The following is a 19,418-nucleotide window of genomic DNA, read 5'->3' as shown; positions in this document are numbered from 1 at the left end:
CAAATTCACCCAGATTAGTTATTTTAAGGAATGTTTCAAAATGCATCTCCTTCGGGATTTGCCTAAAATGGTTCGACGAGGAGCCGCAGCTCAGCGGGGCCTTGCCAAATACGTTTTCATTGTCTAAAATTACGAGTCAGTTGACAGAAATGTAAGAATGAATATACAAATATCAGAATCTTTTTCTCTTGAAGTTCTCACAAATGATACATAGTGTACATGCAAAATAATTGACAATACAAACCGAATGCTTGGACTCAAGCCATTTAGCATCTTCCTTTCCTTGGGCGGCTTCCCTGAGGAGCCACAGCCAATCATCTGCCTCCATCTAACCAACTCCTCTTAATCTTCTTCTCTCACATCAACCAGCTCAATGCCCTCTTTCCCTACGTCCATAAATCTCCTCAATGGTCTTCCTCCAGACCTCCCGCATGGCAGATCTGATCTCAGCATCCATCTGACCATCCCTCCTCTGTCCATATCAGTCTCACTCAGCAACATCTCCGAACATCTCACATGTGCTGTCTCTCTGACAAACAAATGTTCCTCAAGATCTGGCTAAAACTCAGCTAAATTTGATCAGAGTCAACTAGCTCTGAAGTTTCAGGCCTGCTGTATCGGTCTCTCAAACACCAAGTCAGGTCTAGAACAAGAAGCGCTGGGATGGGGCAAATGGAGAAGAGATGGGTTTCAGTCATCGCAGGTGTTGTAGGGTCTCGTACGATGATTTAGTTCCTTGTCCTGTGTCGCCGTATGGATATTCAATTTGCACATATTTGTGTATCATTGTGTTCTAATAGTTAAACCAACATCATTGGTCTTGTTAGAGGGTTGGAAGTTGGCTAAGTGTCTTAAAGGCCATTTTGGACTCCAGTTGGAGGCCTCTGTCACCAATTTGGTGAATGAGGCAATCTCGCAGAGCACTTTGAGTCCTCCTAATGTTGTCTATCGCCTGGCCTGTTTCTCTAAATACACTGCTGCCGTGATACTGGGGGCGCTTCACTGTAAACACTCACCTCACCTCTGACAACGATACGAATATCATGTTCAATAGTCATGTTCAACCTGCACCGATTTGGAGGACGCCAAGCTTAAATCCATGGGCAGCCAACAATCTCAGCGGCTTCAAAATGCAAAGAAAAAAACAAGAAAAGTGTTTTATTGCATTTAAAGGTCTCTGCCAAACTGTCCCACCAGCAATAAATGGCGTTTTGATTAACACGCACATATATGTCCACAGCAAAGGCTCTGTTCCAACACAAAGCAGGATAGAAATTGACCTTTTGTAAAATTTATAAAATTTAATTCTGCCAGTCCCCCTCTTCTATTTCAAAAATGATTCTCTGTCAACAAAAAGAAAATCCCAAAACAAATTTAAGAAAAAAATCAAACCAGCATGTTCTAGACTCACAAGCCCTTCAGCCCCCCAACCTGTCAAACATCAGTGAAAAAGCCATCACGTGTCCGACCCAAATAGCCGAGGGGCGCTTGTCATTTGACTCTCCCTTCCTCACCAACGCTGCACAATTACAGATACAATATGTCACGCTGATACTTTTTTTTTTAATTTTTTTTTCACTCCTCTTAGGCCTGGTTCCTTGACAAAATCACCTCTGTTGTTTTTCAGAGGAGTCTCTACTTGTGTTATGGTTTCAAAGCGCTTTACAAGCGATCGGCAGCTGGACGGGTCTGCGTTTTTCTCAAGGGCACTTCGGCATTCATTCGGGGGAGTCGGGAATCAAACCGTCAACCTTCCAATTGGAGGCACACCCACTCCAACGCGGCAACAGCGAACAAACACAGGTATCATTTAAAAGGAGAAAAATACCGGCAAGCTCTGTATTCGCTTTTGTTGGATTGTTGCATTTGTTCCTCTCTTCCTTTTGTAAATTATAGTGCGGAGCTGCAGGGCACGCTCTTGCACACCTGAGGAGCCTGAACATACTCTGCACAGGTCAAAAGAGGAAGACGCGGCCCAGGCAAGGTGTGCCATCATTCATTTGCCGAAGGGTTGAAGGACACATCTAATACCAGCACGCAGCCTTGCTGTTAAAGATTCAGACTGACTGAACGGCAAATGGGAGAACGTTAGATCGCGACCCTCTGAGTTTGGGTTTCAGTTGTGATATTGACAGACAAGTTTAAATGAAAACTTGGATTTAGGCTCGTGGAAGCAATGATGATTAAATTCAGACTCATTCATAATTAGCAATTTTTGCCTATACCTAATCAGCGGAAGATCTCATCTAATTTCATACTGTGAGGATCCGACAGGGGTTCGTTCTCATGTCTTACTTTTGGAGTAGAGTCACGCAGGAATTCATGAGAATCTGATGTTTCCAGAGAGACTGCTGATGCTTTGCATCCACTATCATGGCCTCAACCTATCGCACGTGCAGGCGTGTGAAAATGGAATGGGAAAGTGTTTCAGGCATTTTGATTATGGATAGGACCAGTAAATCCTGTTATGATCACATCTCATTTTAGCATTAACGGTGCATTATCTTGCTGGCGTGGTGGAGAAGAAGGTTCCTGGTTGGAGTCCAACAAGAGTGTGGGTTTCTTTCAGGGTCTCTGTTTTATCCAGGGTGAGTCCTGCCTCTCACCCAGTGACAGCTGGGATGGCCTCCGGTCCAGGTAATGAATGGATTAATCAGTGTGTGATCATTTGTTTGTCGGAAGAAGCAGGGTTCCTGACTCTGTTTGGACCACTACAGGCTTGAAGGAGTTAATGCATGTAAGAACAGATGAGAATGTAGTGTTACCTGTTTGCCTGTTTTGGCCTCAACCAGAGTGTGCTCACACACACACACACACACACACACGAATCATTCTCCCTGTCTGGATCTCCCTGTCTCATCACTTCTATCCCCCCATCCTACAATTATCTCATCTTCTCCTTATCTAATCTCTCCCGTCTCTCTTTAACCTTATTGAATTGTGTATTTCCTCAAAAGCAGCGAGACACAATAAAAAAGAAATTATCCCCAGAGCCGCAACCTTGTCGCACAAGCCCGGTTGAAAGAAGGAGAAGGGTCTTAAAAGTCAGCCTGGTATTGATTGACTAGAAGGAGTCACATGCGAGTGTGTGGTGTGTTTTGTCATTCTGTGCCGACTTTGCTGACGCCTTCAGGTAGATGATTTTTCACAGCAGAAACTGATCAACTTTGTGGAAAATCTAGAGAAAATCTAAATCTTCTGAGCTAAAACTGACATACTCTTGAACAATTTCTTCTTCATAAATGAAGTTCTGGTTTTTGTTGTAGTTTTCGGGGCCGGTGAATTATTGTTATTGCACGGGAGTCCACGCACTGGGAAAAGGGAAGCGAAGCTCATACAGCCGCTGTCGACTGACTGTATTTATGTTGCCAACATCGTCTTTAATTGTCTTCAGTCACTTTTGAACGCAGAGTCTGGCTTGTGAAAACCGTATTCTCCATCCCTCAGTTGATATTAGCTAACTCCTCTTCCCTAATTAATGTCAGTCATCCTTTATCAATGAGGTGTCGGGAAGGAGCTGCCAGAGTATCTTCTTCCAATGCTTGCAAAATACACACAATTTGCCTCGAAATTTTGTTTAAAAGAAAAAAAACTTTTTACCCGATGTTCTGCCGGTGTAGTAAATCTGCATTTCCTCCCTACCTACCAGGGACGCCAGCGTTTTTCTCTGTGTGCGGCTGAGGAATTGTGATGTATCGGCTGCTGAAGCTCAGTTTGTAGAGTGGAGCGTCCCTCCGATCGAAAGGTTGGCGGTTTGATTCCAACCAAAGAACCCAATGCAGGCGAATCATTGTTGTTTCCGATCCCTAGTGGCTGACCTCTTCCTGTGCTCATACAGTGTCAACACGAAAATATGAAACATATATATTAAAACGCAGACTATAGCCGTCAATGGGAGGAAAAGCAAGATGCGATGGATTTGGTATGAGGGTCAATAAAGGAGTGCAACGATGGCAAGAGAATGTTTGGTAATGGGAAAAAGGAGGATTTAAAAACACAAACGTAGAAACATGGCAGAGGATTAGGGAAGAATGATTTTGCATCTATAGATGTGGGAGGGGAGATGCAGGAAAAGTGATGTGAAAGATACGGGCCGTCGCTGCTGTTCCGTTAATAAAATGCTCAAGTCAAATCAGTTGTATGTGCGCACATGAATGGGGAGAAAAAAAGCAAAAAGCGTACACACGCTCACGAGCAAATGCAAAGGGCAGTTAGACTTCCTGATCGATTGAGCCGTTCCCCGCTCTGACGTCTCAGCAGGCCTCCAGATGAATGAGCTGACCTACAAGGGAAAAAAAAAGAACAGAAAAGGAGAAAAACAAACCTTTAGCTTTAAATGTCTGCAGTTTCTGTCACGGTGGTTACAGTAAGGGGGGGCAGAACGTGTTATCAACAAGGGGTGTGATGGAACACTTTGCAAATGCAAATGGCGTTAAGAAAATTCAATGCTACCTGGAGTGCAGTTATTGTTATAATTGGAAAACGCTCAAGACGGCACTGGGTCATTTTCTTAAATTTTGCATTATGACATTCATCTACAGCATCGTTGCCCCCGAATGTGCAAATATTTCAGCAAGCGAACACACAAAGCACTGGTGCACGTCACCTACTAAAATGTGTCGTGGCATTTCATTTGCAAGGACCATACCAGAATCTGGCAACTAAACCAGGATTACCGTACGACTGTGGGAAAGATGGAATTTTTGGTGAAGTATCAACAGTCCAAACGACGCCCCACATACTCTGCTTGAAACAGACTTCTGCTTAGAATTCCCCCCATGTTCATATATCTGTTACCCCTTGTCTGTTTTGAATATAAATGTATCCTATTGCCTGTCCGACTCACCGCGAGGCTTGTGCTTCGCAACTGTCACCACAGTAAATCCTCCCGTGGCACTGTTCCTTCGGCCCAAACCCCATTTTGCAGCTTCCCGTTGGTTCACTGGGAACGTGTGTGGCAATGATTCATAGAGGCACAGCAAAAAGTCTATCTTGCCACATCTTTCATGTCCAAGGACTTGGCTCCGGTGTCTCGCACACATCATGTGCAAACCAAGTCAACCAAAGACCTTCCACAGTTGCTGACCTGGCAGGTAAACAATCGGAAGCCCCATCAAGTCGTGTACTGATTCCAGCTTTCCACAGCCATCATCATAGATAACGTCGCGGTAGTGGTCCTGTCAGACGGAGCTCAGGGCTTATAAACCTGTATGCTGTCTCTTATCTTCGGTTGCAGCAATGCCGCCACCAAGTTTTCTTCAATGACCTGACAGTTCTTGCTGTTTCAACATTTATATAACTGTGTTTTTCCTCTGTGGGTACTGAGTCACAACCATAAGTTATCTGAAATATTAGTTTGGAAATAAGTAGGTCTTTGCTGGTTGGGATTCTGTCCTTCTTGAAAACAAACTCTGGTGTTCCACTGGTGCAGCAGCAATGTGGTGTTGTAGCTTATCGTAATCCAAGGAGTGCACCAGGAAATGCTCTGCCAACTCCATGGATTACATGTATATAAATCTGCAATGCAGAGGCTCCTGACAATAATTAATGAAAATAATTCCTCAGGAACTTGCTGTTTAACAGCAGGAAAGGTGGAAAAAAAATCATGTCACCGTGATCAAGTTTGGTAAGACAGACGCCCATAAAAACAAGTAGTCAAATAACAAAGTAAAGCATCAGGGTCCAATAAGGCAATATATTTTCTCCGAGCCAAGATGACGAAGGTCAAAGGTCGTATTTGTGAAATGAAGCAGGCACCGCAGCCTTAAAGCAGGAGAAATCACAAATAAATGGTCCACCTAAATCTGATGTTTTTGAAATGTGTGTGTGTGTGTGTGTGTGTGTGTGTGTGTGTGTGTGTGTGTAGGAGGGTGTTGATGGTTTACGCTGAGCTATTGGTAGAGACAGATTTGATCTGCCTCTTTTCAACCCTGCACTTGAGAGCCATCTATCATCTCTCAGTGGATGGTCCACCAGTGGCCGGCCTGTCACTGCCACTCAGACAAAGCTACACTCACAGAGCAGCGAAGGGAATGACTGTTGTTCACTGGAAAGGGCACATTGACTACTAATTGGAACTGTGACCATCCTGAGCTCGAGGCTAATAAGCGGCGTATCAGCAGAATGTGATCTCCATACTAACAGATATTATTTTTCCACAACCGTCGCATTTACAGCAGGTAGCTGACAACAGGCAACCATGTGTTCACATTTTCTTCCGAACCATTACAAAACATTATAATAATCGTTCACGCAAATATTCAGCAATATTAATCCCTCGTTAAATCAATTAGGGACGAGAACATCATGCCAATCAGTCTCATTATCTTCTCTGTCAAGTCGTCTGTCGCCTGTCCCTGTTTGGCATACAGTAAGTTGTCAGTGCTTATTTAAGTCTTCGAAAATGCCAGCCCGCATTTAGCTTCCCATTATGTCCCCAACAGAACATATAAATGAGAATATTAGTCAAGGAAATGACGGCCACACTGGTCTGAGAGAATGACTGGGGTTTCATATGAAGAATAATAATGGCTGAATCATTTCCTTGAGGAAGAGAATATTGGGATAAAGTGTGTGAGACCAGAGAGCAACTGGCACAACAAAACATAGCAAACTGAAGAACATTTAGATTGAAGACCAAATAAAAGGCATAATCCCTCTGAGTGAGAGAATGTGATGAATGAATTAATATCAAGACAGGCATCCCCTGTCTTTATATTTCACATTATATCACTTAAGCATTGACGACTAATAATGCTTTCCATATAAGCAGAAGTTTAATTCCCATTCCAGTTGATTTTTTTGTTGTTGATTTCGGACAAGATGTAGCTCAGATTGCTTAACTTGACAGGAAAGATAATGATGATTGTGTAATAAAGGATATTAACAATAATTATAATAAACATATTTTTCAATGTTTTTATTCCACCTATCCTGTAGTGAGGGATGCGACGGGATTGAAGGACTGTGTGGGAATCCGACAGGCAACCCCCTGCCTGATGAGGCGTAGGTGCTGACCACTGACCCACAAGACGCAAAATGTTAACTCATTTTAATGAATGATAATAGTTGGATAGATAGATTGATTGTCAGACCCTGGTCATTTATTTATCTCAGATTGTTACTCAAAGGAGTGTTGAGCGAAGGGAGGCTGTTACAGTCGGCTCACCTCGCTCTTCCCGAGCGGTGATCCTTGCGCAGAGAGCTGTTGAATTGGTGTTTTAAGAGTTTTAATGGGCCCGTGAGTGTTACATGGCTCTTGCTCTACTTGAAAGACGCACTCTCGCTTGCTTGACGATGTGTTCTGACCAATAAGGTGCGCTCTTGAGATCGGGGAAACCGAATCAATGATGCATCAAAGCGTAGCGAATTATAGAGTAGGCTCGGTATTGAGTTGCGAAGATGATGTCCGGCAGCTCTTCTGGCACGGTCTTGAGACTCGTTGCTTTGAATTACCAACAGAAACTGCATTCTAGTGTTGCAGGGCCCCGCTTACTGTGTCGTCGCGAGACCGTAATTGCCTTATTGCATTATTTAGTCATTGAAATCGTGCTTTTGCAACCAATCTCCTATAACGACCACAATCTCCAATTTTGGTCTATCTTAAGGCCATATCTGAGGTAGCTAATGCTGTTCAGTGCCCCCCTCGGCTGCATTACCTTCTCTCACATTCTCTCCTGTCCCCTTTTACTTCACGAACGTCCTCGATACATTTCGCTGCCTGTTTTTCTCTCCTCCCTTTCGCTTGCCTTCGGCTTCATAATTTCCCAGCGTGCAACATCGCGCAGAGAGCAACGCTTCAGTATCGATGGCATGAATCGATTACGCGAGAACGGGCTCCTAAATATTCTATTGGCCATCAACTATTCAAATACGGGCAATAAACTGCTCTCCTCAAAGATATCAGATTCACTTGCAGACAGAAGTCCCCTGAGCAGACATCCAGCGCTGTTTGTTTGGCGGTTTAAACATCTATTTACTTGCTTCATATGTGGTTGTTGCCAAGTAGAATCCCCCAGATTGGAGTAAAAACAAAACTACTACTTGTTACTTTTACCTTCCATTTTAAAGCCCCTGACATCTTTAATACTCCCAGTCCATACAATCAGTAATCTCTAGAATGCTATTCCCCATCTCTTCCCTCTTCTTCCTCCAGCCCGGGGAATCAGCGGAGAGGGAGTTTCTCAAACAGACCGAGAGGGCGCGTGAGATGTTCACACTCATCTTCCCGTCTTTACTTTACTTTGCTGTCGACTCTTTCCTTCCTGAAATGTTTACAATGGATGCAATGGCCTGTGCATTATATTTCATTTGCATCTAAACTTGAAGTCACCAGATGATTGTTTTTATTTCTGCTTTTACTTTAAACTTAATAGCTCCTGTTTCCTGAAGTCCCACCAATCACATCCTTCCTTTTATAATTGTTTGCTATAATTGTTAGCTTGCAAACTCAGAGAACCCTTGAGCTCCGACGGGCTTCTAGAGGGACCACTGAGATCTTCTCCCGCTGCACATTTAGATGATAGCTGGTGAGGAGCTTCTGTTGCTTGAGACGTGAACCATCTCCGGCCGTTTGTTCAGCTGCGCGTCCATCAAAGGCCCCGCATCCCGTCCACGTTGAGCCAGCAGTGGGGAGGAAATGCCGGATCCCTTGGAATAATAAACAGCGGGAGGGTCTGACGCGTTCCCTGTCAAGGACCGAGCTGCAGAGTCACCTGCAGAGTGGCTCGGCACCCACGGTAACTGGGTTTTATATTTGTGACATGAAAAAATGGCGGTAAAAGTTTATGTGAGCACCTTTTTCTTCTCCTTTGGCGTGGTGTCATGTAATATTACATTACATTACATTGCATTTGGCAGACGCTTTTATCCAAAGCGACTTACAATAGAGGACATAGGGACTGCAAATACACTTGCAAATACACGATGCACAGGAAATATACAGAAGAGTAAGCTTGGGTTAGTGAGGTGTTTTTTTTTTTGTTTGTTTTGTTTTGTTTTTTTGTTTGTTTTTTTTGACAAAGACATACACAAACGTACACACACATACACGGCATCCGCCATTCTGAGTTTGTGTTTTGAGAAATCACTACAGGAGAGACGCTTCGCCGCAGAGGTCTTTGAAGATCGGACACTGTTACAGGGGATCATTGGACCCTGGATTGAATGCATATTGAATGACATTAATGCCGTGATTCACCAAACATCCGCCGTCCTGGAGAGCAAAAACACTCCGATGGTTTCCCCCCGCACTGGAAATGGAGTTCCGTTTTCATATCGTATTGAATCACAGTGCCGGGACCCGTAGGGTACAAATCGAATTAAATCAAATCGAGAAGTCTCCTCCCACGAAACCAACTCCCCAGTAGATTGAAGTAATTGAAGGAAATGGAAGCACCTGCGCAGCGCGTTGTTGGTGATTTATAAAATCAGCGCAATTATCTGAAAACAACAACAGTTCAGTCACATATCATTCAAACCCTGTTTCTTAATTACTCGCAACCCCACAATAGCATCTCCCGAGGGACTTTGAACTCTGCCAGCCCCGTTTCATAGGGCTTTTTGTCACAGACGAGCAATTATTGAATTGAATACGATGCCGTAATGCCAGCGTGGTTATTTGCCCACTTGTTAATCTATCCGCCGACAGTTTGTTTGTGTACCCTTAATCTTTTGACAACAAGCCGATGATTATTATAATCAGTGTTATTGTGAATTTGATGTGGTTCTGAAATTAAGACCGGGGCTATACCCCGGGAATTTTGATTATTATTGATTAGCTTTAAGATTTGCATGATTGCGTTTTCTGACAACACTTTGTTTTGTAGCGAAACACAAACTTGCCAGATGAAATGTTAATCAACGATTCCCCCGGCAAGGGCGTGAAAGTAAACATCGCATTATATAAACGTTCCCGTACACTTCAATACTTGTTAGCTGCGGTAAATAACACAACAAGGATATGAGATGAAAAACATTCATGTTCTGAGCGCTCCTTTTTGTCTTCACACACATCTCGTCAAGGAAAACTTGTGGAATACACAGACAGGAAAGGCTCATCTTACTCACCAAATGAGTGCGCGCACACACACACACACACACACACACACACACGTACATGCACATTACGCCTGCCTGTGTCGAGGACTCTGAGACCGGAGGAGTGTGATGATGGATGTGTTGTCCCTGCTCGCTCCAGACAGCTGGTCTGCAGGGTGGACAGAGGGACAGAGAGGGCCATCGGTCAATGCACGCTTTAGCCTCTATTTTCGCCGCCATGTGTGTGCGCGCTTGTGTGTGACAGTGCATATCCTGGCCGTTCTCCTGTCTCCGTCTGAGACCATGGTCCACTGATGGAGGACTCTGTGCCTCCTCTCCCGCTCCATCTGCCCCGGCATCGCCTTTGCCGTCCCTCGGCTTGCGGGGCTGACAGGCGGAGTTGCCACGGTGATGAATGATCGTGCGCTTGGTTCCAGTGTCAGTCCTACACCTCCGCCGCCTGCCGCGTTGGGTCCCTGTCAAAGTTTTCCTGTTAGGTCAGCTTTACTCCTTTGTTGCTCTCTCCTTTTTTTTTTTATTTCATCCAGCTCTCCATTCCATCCTGCAGCTCTCCTGTCTCCACTTCATCTCGCTCACATTGGTGACCCATTTCAGCTGTTAGAGCAGAATGTCATTCTCCTCAAAATAGGTTGTCAACCTGATAACTATTGAAGCGGCGCAGAACAAAGACCGATTGTGTGGCAAATCTGCCGTCTCGCGCGGAACATCTTTATTCAAAGCGATTCCCCGGGAAGATGGGCCGAGTCTATTTGGAGTTTCAGATCAAAGCGTGTTAATGAAGGCGTTTTCCTTAAAGAGCTTAATGATGGGATGCCTCTGCCCCCGGTCCTGCCAGCAGCCTTTACATGTCAGTGTGTGTCAGTGTCTGGGTGTACCTGCGCTCACTGTGTGGTTGCATATTCATTATACAGCGAGCCTCCTTAAGCGTGACCCCGGTTATTCACCATGCATTCTAAGTGCCGGCCCTTTGAAATGAGGTCCATAAGCAAGGCACTCATGAGCGCCGTCTATGAATGTAATTAGCCAATTAGTCCATCCTTTATTAAAGACCGGTAGCAGCCATGCATCTTTTCTACCCGGGACTGGTTAGTGTGTTCTAATGAGCCTTTAGCTCCAGACCAGAAACCCTGTCAAGAATTATTATTGCAAAAAAAAGGGTATTTTTTGCTATGAGATACAGTGCACATCGAGAATTTTCGGCAAGAGTCGGATTTTATAAAGGTTAAAAAGAAACTGCCATGGTTTTGTTTTACGTCCCACATTGTTATGTTTTTTTTTTTTGTTTTTCTTTTTTAATGCTGCACTAAAGCAATAATTTAAGGAGATGTGTTTTGGGTAATGTCTCCAATAAATGTCCGCCTGGTTTACAATTACTTTCATACTCAAATCTTGCCATTTTATTACGCCATTAACCCGCCAGTGGGGATGACGGGGAAGGGGATTACGTATTCTCCCCGTACTATTCTGCGACAAGCGGAATAAATTTACAGTTCAATTACAGACGCTGTTGTCTTGTGCTGTAATCATAACAAATGTTGTACACGGATAACACATTAAGTAATTTGGACAGGTTAGTTGCAGAGTCGTTTCACGAGGGATTTCTCCCAGCCGCGACTCGATCAAAGAGACAGCAGATGAAAAGAGGCGGCGGATCCCCCACCATGAGCGGAGCGTTTCAAAGGCCTACGTGTTTACACCCGTCCATAATCCAGCCATCTCAAAATACCATGGTCACAGTCACAAGGTATCATACACCCATGAGCTCGTCCATGTGATTCGAGGATAAACAGAGCTTTGAGGTACTTATAGGACCATGGAATAATAATTGTTGATATGTGATAACCGTGATATTGTAACTCAGCATAATGTACTTAATTAATTAAGGGATTTAATGTCTTCTGTGTAATGCAGCCCCTCAGGAGAAACACAGTACGTGGAATTTCTCCTTCAAAGTTTTTCAATAACTGCACTGCGTAGTCAGGCGGAATTCAAGCAGCATCTGGGATTTTAAGTTACAGGGATTTTAATGAATGGGAAGATACGAGTATATACGTTCGCGAAATAAACATGTTTTATGAGTTACCTATAAGTTCGATAACATGGCTATTCCAGCTTTTCCGGTTGGATCGGGGAAAAGAGATATCATTGAATAGCAAGTGCAATGACTTCTGAATATTTGATATATGAGAGAGAGAGACGGGAGAGAGAGAGAGAGAGAGTCAGTTATTTCCTAATTTATTTGTTCAGTTTGTTCTTCCGTGATATTGTGCCATTGAAGCCTGTCAGTGTGACTTTTCCTCTCACTGTAGGTCACCTGTGTTAGTTCATCAGCTTCACCAGCTCTGGACTCGACATGCTATTCTTTACGGATCGTTACGAACTCCATCTGACGCTTTATGCCACACATATGTCAAAGACTTTGAAAAGATTTTGAAAAAAATTCCTCCCTGCACACATCCAAAGACTCGTTATTATAGTTATAAGTCCCTGCGACTGCGGACTGAGATGTGAATCTTGCAGGGTCACTAATTCCAAGACCACAACCAGATTCTTGCAGCAATGTGTCCCACCATGCAATATTTCCCATGGGTATTTGCGGAGCCTCTGCTATTTCCGTCCAGTGCTTTTCTTTCTCCGCCCTGTGGAGAGTTGACATCGTACAAGCCAGGCTGTTCTGCCCACAGCTCCGCTGTCCGCTTCTCTCTCTGAACGCTCCGTACTGATAGTGACGCCCTTCACCGTTCCTGTTCCTTCGTACTGCCAACAAATACCATCTCTGCTGCCAATAATGCTCTAACAGTCATTGGAAACAGGATTGTTTGTCTACCAGGTTTCCTTTTCCGGTTTTGTTAAAGCTCATCTATTTTGTTTGTCACCGTAAAGACTGAAAGACTTGCGCTAACATTGAACACATTTCATATTGTCGTAAACCCAAGATTTGGAAAAGACTTATCTATGGCAGCTCTAAGACCGTAAGATTTCCACCTTACATTTGATGCCTGAGATGAAGGGATCGTGCTGTGAGTCCTGTAACGCTCCCAAGATTTCCTTCTGACTTTCAGTTTTAAGTCTGTGACTGTGAAAATCGGTGGGTATAAAACCAGCGGGAGATGAGAGGCTGATTCCGGGTGTTTTCTCCATTCACTTGAGTGAAATATCATCCATTCATTCATTATCAATATCCTTCAATCAGGGTTATGGTGCGGCCGGAGTCAATCCCATCTGTCACGGGGTGACAGGCGGGGTTCAACCTCAATGGATCACAGGAGCCACATGTTTAGACATACAACCATTCACTTTCACATTCATACATCAGATTGAGGCATGCAACCGTTGGCCCTCTCATTCATATGGAGACTGTTCAGGCCCCCCATGGGAATCCAACCTGAGACCTTCTTGCCGCTCGGAAGAAGCCACCCTGTGTGACATATGGCCGGTAAAATTCTAATAAATTCAAGAGCCTCAAAATGTAAGGAATTGGGTCGACCGGACGGGAAAAATTGCCTGCCATGGCAAAGAATGCCATTCAGGTCGAGTTGCAGGGCTTTGTGGCAACGAGTCACTTCATCTGATTTCAGGGAGCAAAGAGAGAAATGCTTTTCAATGGATGTGAAACCATTTGTCTTGTGTCAAATCTTTTCGTCCATCATTCAACAGCTTCAGGGGTAAGATGTCAGGCGTATTTTTGACTGCAGGGGAACTTAAACCAAATGTGCAAAAATACCTGAACCATGCTTGCTTTAGTTTCTTTACGGACTTTCCATGGTATATATAAATATACCGTTTTTTTTTTTTTTCAAATATAATGTCAAATGCAGCAATGCGAAAGAGGGATTTTAACAAAGTCTGCAAACCTGAATTAACATTTTCTGCATGAGTTTCTTTTTTTTTTTTCTTTTCCCGAAGCAGTCTTCAATGTAATAAGTGGATTAATTACTCAGCAGTAGACGCTGACGCCGGTAAGTTGCTAGATGCTGAACCTGCAGTTGCCTTTTCCTGGTGGATGTGACTTACTTCAGTTGTGTTGGTGTCTCAAACTCCTCTTAGCACATCAAATTGAGTATTCCAACTGACGGGAATTCTGCATAACAGCAGTCAAGACCTCGGTTTATCTAAGATACAACTATGTAAACCACCTGGGACTCTTTACAGTTTGAAATGCGACCCCCCCCCCCCCCACACACACACACATGCACATATCTGCTCAGTTTCTCCACAACACAAGGATGACTGATTCTGTCTATGCCTCATCTTTGACTGGCAGAATAAACACAGTTGCCACAGTAGCAATGCTTGGAGAGAAGCTACGAGCAGCAACAGAGGCAGGCAGACACACCACAACTGTGACACTGTATAGGAAAAGAGATAAAGCCATGTGACAGTGTTAGCACAGATAAATGTGTGAGCACAGCGACGATAACAGAGTTAGGCGGCAGACAAGCTCTATATTGTGCGGGAATACTTGCATGAATATGTCAGAGCAGAACTGGGGGTCTTTGAAAGACGAGTTTGCGGAGCAGGTAGGAGTGTGAAGGAAGGGTTGACTTGGAGTATAATCACATCTAGTTCACACTGCTACTTTTCAAGACCTATTTTAATGGGGGAATCGTGTAAAAAGTCTGCAAAGGTGTAAAGAGGTGCAATGCGAGGAAATAGCACAGACATGCATACCCTTTCCATTAATTACAGGTGAGGAGCAAGGTGGAGCAGGGAAGACTCCTTCGATTCTCGTTTCAGGTTTTCTTCAAAGTCTGCCCCGCCTTGCTCTGTGCAGACTTTAATTAGCATAAAAATAGAAAACAAAAAGAAAAGTCAATGAAAGAAATGCAGAGCGTCGGGCGGGGGAGGGGTTGCAGTTAAGCCGCAGTGACAAGCAAACAGGAGCAAATGATGAAGATGAATCATTTGAGGCGATACAAGACGCATGCGGAAAGAAACACGCTCAATAGCAACAGTGCGGGTGGAGGAGGGGTATGTGGGCTGTCGCTACGCTGTCAACATAAAAAAAAAATTCAGAAGGAACGCAAACAGAGAGATAAAAACAGAGTGATGGGCCAAAAGGGAGACCCTGCACGTTCAGGACCGGCGGCGGGTCGCATACAGATTACAATCTTACAACTCAACGGCTTGAGGCAAAAAAAAAAAAAAAAAAATTGAATTATATTAGAACAAAAGTTGAAAGACACAAGATGATCCTCTTTGATGCTCATAACCCCTGGCCCCGGCAGCTGGGGTATACGGATGTGGAAGATCTGAGAGAAGATATTTCCTTTGCCACTATAATTGCAAGTTTACTTCCGATTACTTTTATCATATACTTAGCCGTTCAATAACTTTGAGTGCAGCAAGGTTGATAGCAAAGGAAAACACAAGTTATATGGAAATTACAAGCAGACGTTTCCATTTAACTTATGTATGCAAAAAGTGAATCGTTCATTTCGACCCGCTGAACAGGCAATTCAGCTTTGTAACTGAAATGTAACACAATGTTACATCACTTAAAACCAGCAGCTTTATACACTGAACTGCAGGATTTGGCACATAAAATGAACAGATCCTTGATGACGCCAGCGGCCGACCCCTTACCCTGCTGTTTACCTGTCATTGCCAGCATGTTACCCTGTTATCGGACCGCACGAGATGAACATTCATTCATTCATTCATTCATTCTCTAAACTGCTCATTCTGCACACAGGGTCGGTTTGGGGGGGCTGGAGCCTGTCCCCTGCCACCAGTCGAACATAAGGCCACAGATAGAGACATGCGCAGTCCTTCCACGGCCCAAAAACATGCCGGAGGTCCTTTGGAAGCCTGAAATTGTTCAGATGGGAGAGTGGTTGAATTTCTATATGACGTGTGAATGAGTGGGTGAATGGTTACATTTTTCTCCCCCGCCTCTCACCCAATGACAGCAGGGTTAGGCTTCAGCCCCTCCAATCCCCCCCACCACCGTGACCTTGATTGCCAGATGATTGGTATAGATGATGAATTAATTACTTTTAAGTGCGTTCCAGAGAGCAGTTTGAAGGCGCTTTCAGATGAAAACATTGATAAATGCTTGCATGAGGGCCGCTGTCACCTTTCAGATGTGTATTTCTCAGCAGGACTTTGTACGGGTCAGACTGGAGGGAATTGGGTAGAACAGGAAGCAGGACATAACCTGGCCTTACACCTGACTCTACTTTCCACAATGTCATTATTCCTCCAGTTTGATATTTCTGGTGTCATTGTTGCACATTTCGGATGTTAACATCTGCACAAGTGGTGATTGTCTGAGCTCCATCCTCGGTGCACGTGGAATCGGGACGGTTTTGTCGTACTCCACAACAGCCTGGGTCCATTGCACCGATGCCAAGAGCATCATCTGAAACAAAAAAAAACAATTTCTGTTCGTGAAGTGCAGAATGTCAAATGCAACGGCGACCCCTAGCTTGCTCTTTGCTCTTCGTAACATTAGCCCGCACAATAGCCTTCTGATGAAGACCCGCTGATTGGAAGAGGAGAAAAATAGAGGACTAACAGGTCAGGGGGGGTGCACTTAAAGAGGCTGGTGACAGCGAAAGTGGGGGAAAAACACAGAGAGCGAAGAGCCTCATTGCAGCTGCAATTAAGGCTGCGATTTTGTGCCAGTGAATATGCTAATTCCTCCCTTTGTGTGAACAGTTGATTGGCTATTGCAATGTGCATGATGGGTGGTGACGGCGGGTAAAGCAGAGAGTGTGTGACTGTCACGGTACTCATCACAGGTTTCATTCAGCGACGCTGACGTAGTTAGCGGCAAGGCTCGGGGGGGCACTTTGTCAGCTGTCTTTCCTTGCATCTGCGTGTGCAACCAGGGTACAGAAGGAAAGTCGTGGTGCTCAATTAGCAAACACCAGAGACAGAACGCCGAACAAAGGCTCATTAATAGTCACGTATGACCTTTACATAAGAGCCGAGGCTCAACTCCGCTAAAGACTGGATGTAATTTTGGACCTGAGGGGGTTGTGAGAGATAAAGCTTTTCATTTTCACAGCACTCAGCTGTGGTCAAATGGAATCCAAATCTTCAGTAGATACATATAAAACAAATAAAAACCCATCCAGTTGAACCCAATATATCCATGGAGTGTGTGTGTGTATATATCCGTGTGTGTGTGTGTGTGTAGTGATGGAGGAATCATAATATTGCTGAGACAGTCGCAGGTATCTCAAGGCTGGTGATAAGAGACCCCTAGGTGGCGGACCCACATGAGCCTATCATATTTGCATGGCATAATAGCGAGGAGAGAAATGACGCAAAATGAATTGAAAGCATTAATATGGCTTCTACCTGCTTCCCAGACTTATTATATAATGTGTCTCTTTGCTGCATATCTCAAAACCATTCAAGCCAAGCTAAAAAAAGAATAGCTCGTCTGATTCTCTGATAGTGCGGCCAGGCTGAGAATAAAGTCAGAACGGTATGAATGCATTTTCAAGTCCACAAATCATCTTTTTAACTGAAATAAAACAGATCCTGGCTTGAATTCTATTCAAAAGGAAATTAGTTAATGTCCCTGATCAGTGACTTCTTGTAGGCATTCCCATAAACTGCTAAAAGCAGCTGCAACTGTATGCTTGCTGTCAACTGTGTTACCAGCAAACATATAGAGTGAAACCAGAAGAGATTCAGTGGTATTTGCAGCATCGCTGCATCTTGCTGCCACGCGGCGAATATTTCCAAACTGGGAAAATCATTCTTCAGCGCTTCCAGTCTTTCATTTATTTTTTTCAAAAAAGGACAATTTTGTTGTAGTTAAATAGTAGGTCACGCAATTCAATGAAAACTTTAGAGAAAATGTTAAAATCACAGAGGCTCAGTGGTTAGCGCTTCCACCTCGCAGCAGAAAGGTCCCAGTCTGGATTCTGATTGGGGGACGACGACTTTCTTTCTGGAGTTCCCATGTTCTCCCTCTGTTTGCAAGGGTTTCCTCCGGATTCCTCCCACGGTATAAAAACATGCAGGAGGTTCATTAAAGACACCAAATGGCCCAGGCATGTGAATGGTTGCATGTCTCTTAATGTGACCCTGTGATCGACTGGCGACCGTTCCAGGGTGAACAGGGAGACAGGTAGAAAAGGCTCCAGGCCCCCCGCGATCCTCACTGCAGGCTCAGCTCTATAGGTGATGAATCAATGAATGTTATAACTAAGTAATGAGCGCATTATAAAACCGAGACTCCCTGAAGACTCAATAGGATGTACATTTCATTTATCCATAGAATGTAAGCTGAAGTACATTCATCATTCTTAAACGTGAAAATGGGAGGAAGAATAAAATGAAATAAAAAGGTCAAGATATCAATAATTAATAGGGTAGGGGATAGGATCAAGAAAGAAAATATTTTGCTTTTGTTCCACGTGCCAGTATCACTGGTAGCAAAGATTTCAGTCCGGACATTTTCAAATCCTTTGATTTGAATTTAAAGTATTAGAGTTATTTATTTATTTTCGTTTTTTAAAGAAACATGATTAATTACTGTGCTTATAAAAGTTTTCTTTGTTAAATAGTAGATGGAGATTAGGAAACAAATTAATGTACTGAAACTTAAGACTATTCATTCACTCATGCATTCATTCATTCATTGTCCATCCTGCTCATCCTGCACTCGGGGTCGACCCCGGACGGGTCGCCAGTCGATCACAGGGCCACGTTCACTCATTCACCCTCTCATTCACATGTCTGGGCAAATTTAGGCTCTCCAATGAAACCCCTGCATGTGTTTGAACTGTGGGAGGAAACCCGAGAACCCGGAGGAACCCCACACACAACGTGCAAACGCAAAAGGCCTTTGGTCAGAATCGAACCAGGGACCTTCTCGAGGATGTGATTAAATGCAAGTCAGTTTCCTTGGTTACTCGATAGATATCCGATGAGCCTTCCATGTAGCTTCAACTTCAGTTTTGCACGCAGTTATGAACAATGAAATTCTGACTTTTGAAGGAGTGTGTCTCTCCCTCTCTCTCTCTCTCTCTCTTTTTCTTTCCACATGCAGCGTCTCACCCACTCGCCAGCTCATAACATGTGAAAAAACATACACACACATGCAAATATATGCATGCATCTTTGCAAGGACATAAGATGTAATTTATTCCTCAAACCCTCATTCTAACCTTCATAAAATCACAGAAGTGGCTGACTGCTGGGCCTTTGGCTTTTCTCTATGCTGTAGATATATAGTCCTACGCTGCACGGGTTCATGCAGGCGAACAAATCTTACTCCAACCCTGCCGTCGCACCTACAAACACAAACAAGGCACACAAGAGCCAACATCCTGGCACAGAGACAGACAGACACACACACACACACACACACACACACACATGCAGTTTGTACC

Source organism: Fistularia commersonii, chromosome 1, assembly GCF_037954325.1.
Source record: "Fistularia commersonii isolate RoL2024-O1a breed Wild chromosome 1, RoL_Fcom_v1.0, whole genome shotgun sequence".
Classification (NCBI taxonomy): Eukaryota; Metazoa; Chordata; class Actinopteri; order Syngnathiformes; family Fistulariidae; genus Fistularia; species Fistularia commersonii.
This window is presented reverse-complemented; position numbering follows the sequence as displayed.